At 40.7% G+C, this 6,816-nt stretch overlaps 1 pseudogene; it reads right to left on the reverse strand.

Annotated features, from left to right (window-relative positions):
• Nucleotides 1–735: 735 nt before the first annotated feature.
• On the reverse strand, nt 736–2,467 carry LOC138156133 (UV excision repair protein RAD23 homolog B pseudogene; annotated as a pseudogene).
• Between the last annotated feature and the right edge of the window lie 4,349 nt (nt 2,468–6,816).

Raw genomic sequence — 6,816 nt, forward strand, 5'->3', positions numbered from 1 at the left:
TATTTTCCAAAGTTTTAAATCTTACCAGCTTCCATTTCCCAACCCTCCCAATAGGCTTCACCCTTTTTGTTCTAATGGAAGAAAAGTTGCTGGAGACAGTTCTATGCACTTTTTTTTTAAAGAAAGCAATACAATGTCAGTGGCTTGAGTTGGCCATATACTCCCATATGAGAAAGGGGAAAAAATGTACAAGCATCAGGAAACTAATCTTGAAACATTTCCTTCAATTTTATACTGGATCAGCTTTTTAATAATTAAAAAAAGGTAGCAGTTGGAACTCAAAACATTTCTAGTGAGGGGAGGGGAGAGAGAAGGGAGAGTGAATGCTACATTTCTCCTTTGGCCCCAAAAGTGCTCAATTGACATGATGGGATACATCAAAAGCAAACATGCAATGGTTATTTAAAACCTTTTACTGCAATATAACATTGAAATAAACAGTAATTAGTTTTCTACCATTTTATCACTAAAAGAAAAAAATCATCAACAGGAAAATAACTTTGCCTGTATGTGTACAGCTTCTTAAAACATGTTAGAAGGGGTCTCACATTCAATGATCAAGGAATTTTAAAATAGCAGTAATGATTTTCATCAGAAAGGATTTCTCCCTGCCCCCCAGCAATTAACATGAAAGAATGGACTTTCGTACACTAATTTCATTCATATTTTTAGCAGCAAAAATAGCCACCTATAATTCGGCATTTATATTTACAATTGCTCCTGGATAATTCCAGTGTTGCCATGAAATAGAGATTGTAGATTCTAGGTAGCAAAGGCTCTCTCCAAACCCAATGTTAAGTCAAAAAAAAATAAGAAGCAGGGCATTACACTAAATTTCTGGATCTAGTACACTAAAAAGAGTGAAAACCTAGGAAAAGTTACCTACAGTTTTATAGAAGGAACTAAATACCTGCAAAAGCTGATTTTTGGTTGTATAGTATTTTACACTGTGTGGATTTTCTGCATCTTCTAATTTAAAGCAGACGTGAACTGTATTTATTCCTGCCCCATTTCCTATATCCCCTCCCACCCCACCCCCAAACACCTACTTCCTTATACCAAGTATTATGGATATGAGCCCAAATCATCCCAGACAATCCAGTGAACAAAGTTAGTGTGATGCACTGGTGTGAAGTATGAGATGAAAAAATAAAGTCCCTTCAATCTTCATCAAAGTTCTGCTGTAGAAGAAAATTGGCAGCCAAATTTTCATTCTTCTCACAAGCAAAATAAGCCTGTATCACAAGTCCTTCAGGGAATCCTAATTCCTTTAACCTTTCTATAGCTTCTTTTTCCTGAGGTGTTACTTGAATGTAGTTCATGTGACCACTTCCAGCTTCAGCTGTTCCTCCACTGCCACCCCCACCTCCTCCTTGACCACCAGATTCTTGAACTGGTTCATTTAGCATTTGAATAAAATGCTCTTGATGTTGGCTGATTTGCTGCAGTAACTGTGGATTTTCTTGTCCTATTTGCTGTAACAAGGCTGGCAGAAAGGAAGGATTCTGTTGAATAATTTGTCTCATCTGCTGGAACTGAGGCTGGTTCCATAAAAATTCAAGTGGATGTACTCCAGAAGTAGTAGTAGTAGTAGTTGCTGTTGTTGCTGCAGCTGCTGCCACTGCTGAAGACTGAGCAGCCCCCGTGCTGGCAGCCTGGGGGGGATCCACCACAGCCTGACTCTCTCTTTCTCCTGGGATACCCATTAAAAGATATTGCACAGCTCTATCAGGGTTGTTGAAACTGGTTCTCAGTGCTGCTATTACTTGCTCTCGCTCATAGCCCATTGACATGATCTCAGTCACTATATTTTCATAGGATTGGCCCGTCACAAGAGCACTTGTTGCATCTTCAAAAAGGTTTGACCGAGAGCAATCACCAAGGGTACTGTCATAGATGTTGGGCTAATATAAGCAGGATCTTCTACTGGCTTCTCTGCTGGTTTCTCTTCCTTAGGAGGTTCACAAGCTGCTGTAGCTGGTGTTGGCCTGACAGATGTAGGTGTAGGGGTGGGAGCCAAGGCAGGGGAAAGAGTTGGGGCTTGAGCCACAGATGCTGCTGTAGATAAACTAACTGTAGTCGTGGTAGCAGGATTTGTTTGTTGAGTTGTAGCTGGTGATGGTGGTGAAGTAGCTGCTGCTTTGGGTTTTGTCACCATAACCACCACAAAGTTCTTCTCATCAATTTTGTATTCTTTGAGAGCAGTATCATCGTTAAGGATTTTGCCTGCATAAATTAATTTTTGGCCTGCTACTGAAAAGGCATCCTTTCCCTTTTCAGATTCAATCTTCTCTTTCAGTGCCTTAACCATCTCCTCAGGGTTGATGTCGATCTTGAAGGTCTGTTGCTGGAGGGTCTTCAGAGTGATCTGCATGTGTCTCCATTGCCTCCAGATGCCATGGTTGCTGTGGTCTCTGTCGGCCTCTCGGGCCCACTGGGAGGGAGGTCGAGGTGGTTGGTGAGGTTGGTCACATTCACCCTGCAGGGCGGCCTTTCCCCCAGGCCCGGGCCACTGCAGCTCCCGCTGTCGCTTTCCCCAGGTGTGATCTGCTGAGATAGCCTTCTCCCCAAGGCATGAGGCCAGCAGGGAGTCCATTCTCAGAAGCTGCGGGCTGGTCTGGGAGGCAGTGAGTGAATCCAGTAGTTCATCAGGGCCTGGTTGCCACTCAAGATAGTCTATTTTTAAGGTGTTGTTTTCTTCAGTCAGTTTGTTGACTCTTATTTCATAATTTTCTTGCATCATTCTCATTTCTCTTCCCAATTATTCCTCTACTTATCTCATTAATTTTTCAAAATCCTTCTTAATCTCCTCTATGGCCTGTAACCAGCTCTTATTTTTCTTGGAAGCTTTTGGTGCAGGAGTTCTGATTTTTCTGTCTTCCTCCTGTTCCATGCTTTGATCCTTTTTGTCCCCCAAATAGGAGTGTAAAGTCATATTTCTGAGCTTGCTTTGCTTCTTTTGCTTGCTCATGTTGCCACTCAATTACTTGACTTTTGAGCTTTTTGTCACAAGTTGCTGGGGTTTTCTCAGCTGCTGGAGCTATTAGTGGGCTGCCCTCTCTGAAGCTTCCACCAGCTCTGGAACCTGGTCATGCACCCCAGGACCTCCACCCTAGACAGTGATCCAGATCCAAGAAGGTTAAAGCAAGAGTGATTATCCCTCAGACTGGTCACCTGGTCCCCCTACAATCTGCAGGCCAGGAACTATGAAGCAGCCATGTGGTGGCAGCTGCATGGCCACCACACCTCAGCTGCTTCTCCCTCCAGGGGAAAAGGTTGGGACCACACTCCCGGACTCCCAGTTTGCAGACTACACATTGCACTGACCTCTCACTTTGTCCTTAGCATCTATGAGTTGATAATTCTGGAAACCACCACAGCTACTGGTTATCTGAAATCCCTCCAGCACGTGGCTGGTTGTGGCCTCCATGAAGCTAAAACCTCTGGCTCATGTGGGGCTGGGCTCGGCTCCCAGAGTGCTGTGCTGGCCCCTTCCTTCTGGCCTGCTGTGCTGTCTTCAGCAGGAGGTTAGATTCTCTCTTTAATTTTGTGGGTTCTGTAGCTCCAAAGTTTGTTTAGAGTAATTTTTTACAGGAATTGGAGGAGTTGGAAGCGGGAGCCCCACAGAAGTCCTGTTTCTACTCCAACATCTTGACTCCACCCCTCCCCATTCCAGTTATTCTTGAAAAAAAAATGGAGCTTTTTAATCAGAGGGTGTTAGTTCTCAACTACAGAAGGAATGACTTCCAAAAAAAAGTATGAAACATACAAACCATTAAGTCACATTTTGCACCTACTTCCCAACCCCTCTTTATTTCTAGTATTTCCATCAAAGGAGGGATTCTTAAGCTGAGGTCTGTGAACTTTTTAAAAAATATAATTTGATAGCTATTTCAATAAAATTTTTTACCTGTACAATCCCATGTACTTAATTTTATTCATTTAAAAACATGATTCTGACAAGAGGTTGATAAGCTTCATCAGACTGCCCACAGGGCTTATGGCACATAGAAATAAAGCATCTCTACTTTAAAGTTCATGGAGCCAGAGGACTTGGGTTCATTTCTAGCTTTGTCATATTTTAGATGTGTGAACACTAGCAAGGCCAGTAAGCTGTTTGAATCTCAGTTTCCTTCTCTGAACCATGGACTAGATGACTTCTGAGATTCTTTCTGTTGTAAATTCTCAGTTTCAAGATTTCTGTCTTGCTGTCCCTGATTCCTAGAATGTTTTCCTCCGTCAATTCCAAATACTGATCTCTGTGGTTTCTTTTAAGTCTGAGCTAAAATCTTGCCTTATACAAGATGCCTTCCCCAACCCCTCTGTCTTTCAGTGCCAACACTTTGTTAATTTATCCTTTTTATCCTATCTATATAGCTTGCTTTGTTTGCAGGTTGTCTGCCCAATTAGATTGTAAGCTCTTTGGGGGGGGGGGAACTATTTTTGGTCTCTTTTTGTATCCCCAGAGCTTAGCACAGTTCCTGCTAGGTACTTAATAAATATTGTTTGATTGAACGATTCATTGATTCTATGATCCCCAAAGGTAGAAAACCTTGGAAAATATGCTAGAATTCATTCTTATGTGTTTCTAAAAAAAAATCAGGAAGAAGGGCTACCTACATTTAGTTTTCACACAAGTTTGACCAATTCACAGTTGAGCATATTTTAAACATCAGCACACAGTCCTCAGTTATGGAGTCTTCACAAGCCAACCTGAAGAAAATTCAAGTAAATTAGGGACCAACTATTAAAAAATCACCCCCAAACAACAAGGTAGCTGACATGCACTGCACTGTGGATTTTATATGATTAATGAACAGGCTGTTACTAGGACACTGCATATATTTTTACATTCAAATTGAAAAGATTTCAAAATGCCTTTTACATATATATTCTCTGCCAGGAGTTCATAGGACCTTCTTGAAAAGAGCTGTATTGTAAATCTTAAATTGCACTCCCTGGTTAAGAAAGTGAAATGAATTATAGTGTCGGAAGGCTACTGCACTTCCTTCAAAAACAGTGTCCAACTTAGATTGGAGGAAATTAAACTTTGACTGAAGTAATTATTTAATTTTAAAAGCCTTTTGTTGCAAAAAGAAAAAAAATGCTGGTACATAAATTTATTATAGAAATTGCTCCAAAATGGAGTTCTAAGCATACATGGCTAATAGTTCTACCAAACCTGGGACAACGTTTTTGATATGTAATTTTTTTTTCCTTCGAGTCTCTAGAATAAAGATTAGTTAGTGATGAGTTTATAGTTCCTTTCAAGGATTCATTTTGGCCTTTTTTAGAATAAAGCAAATATTATTAGATGTGCCCTATTTTCTCCCAGGAAAGATTTGTGGATGAGATGACATTTGGGCTGGGCCCTTGAAGGCTTCCAGAAGTGTTTTGGCGAATATGGGAAGAGGGTATTTCTTTGCATTGGACAAGATTTAAGCCAAGATGCAGGTGGGAAAAGAAGGTGTCCAGGGAATATTCCTGTCTAATGAGAGTTTAGGTTACATGAGGGGAACTAATGGGACATGGAGGCAAGAGGAACAAGAACATGAGCTCTGGAGTCAGAGAACCTGTATTCAAATTCTGTCTCTAAAATTTCTTACCAGTATCATTTTGGGTTTCTTTTTTTTTTTTTTTGGAGGGGAGAAGTCAGGGCAATTGGGGTTAAGCAACTTGCCCAAGGTCACACAGCTAGTAAGTGTGTTAAGTGTCTGAGGCTGGATTTGAACTCAGGTTCTCCTGACTCTTGGGTGGGTGCTCCATTCACTGGGTGCTCTATTAACTGTGCCGCTTAGCTGTGCCGACCTGTAACACTTTGTACAAATCATTTAACTTGCCTGGGCCTTGATTTGTCATTTGCAAAATGGAAAGGTCTCCTCCTACTCTAGGTCTGCAATCCTATGTTTGGAAAAGTCTTTTGGATAGATTGAGCAGGGCCTCCATAACTAGGTTCAGGACTTGAACTTGATTAAGAAATTTTTGCTGGAAATAGGCACCAGAATGAGTTACTTCTACTAAACCCTGAACCTCATTTCATTGTAGCAAGCTGGAATTTCCCAGTTTATTTAGCTCAATATCCTATTTATCTAATAGCAAACCTTTAAATGAAGAATGTCTCATTCCGTGTCCTAATATCACATTTTACTGCATAATCATCACAGATTTTATGCCAATTTTTTTGCAAAAAAGTGGGGTGTGACCATCATGTGAAGCTTTAAAAATTTGTGCCAGTATTACTTAAAAATTGTTTATTACTAAACTGTCTTTGGTGCAAGATCAGGATGCATGGAATATTCATGTGTATACATTAAAATTTAATACTAACAATGTGTGCACACTGAGAATTCTAGGCTCACAGTTTGCAATGCACAAGAGATAAAGGCATATCCTTATGCCACTGGTAAATGCTTTGCTTCTGTTTACTTTTTAAGCAGCATGAAGAACAGAATTTCTATATAAGGATGATGCAATGAAAGGTTGAAAATCAATTTTTGGACAGAAAATAAAAGGATGAGGTTATGTGGTGAAGATGAGTATGTGGTGAATTAAGCTACTCCATCTCATCCCATCTTTAGACTTGATTATACTCCTGTAACAACACTTACAGTTATTCTTGAGCCCATTCACCTCCATAGCTGACATTCTTTGCTACTAACCTTGGTGTCTTCTTCAGAATCACTTTAGATATCATTACTGCCTGGCCTTTTTAGTCTAAGACCTGTGCCCCTGGTCTCTGACCTATGTCCATTCATAGAATAACTCTGTCCCCATTCCCATCCCACGTTCTGCACTAGGATATTCCTTCTATCTTAT

Source organism: Petaurus breviceps, unplaced genomic scaffold, assembly GCF_028583685.1.
Source record: "Petaurus breviceps papuanus isolate PSGF00001 unplaced genomic scaffold, PetGlider_PUasm1.0 110, whole genome shotgun sequence".
In the NCBI taxonomy this organism is placed as follows: Eukaryota; Metazoa; Chordata; class Mammalia; order Diprotodontia; family Petauridae; genus Petaurus; species Petaurus breviceps.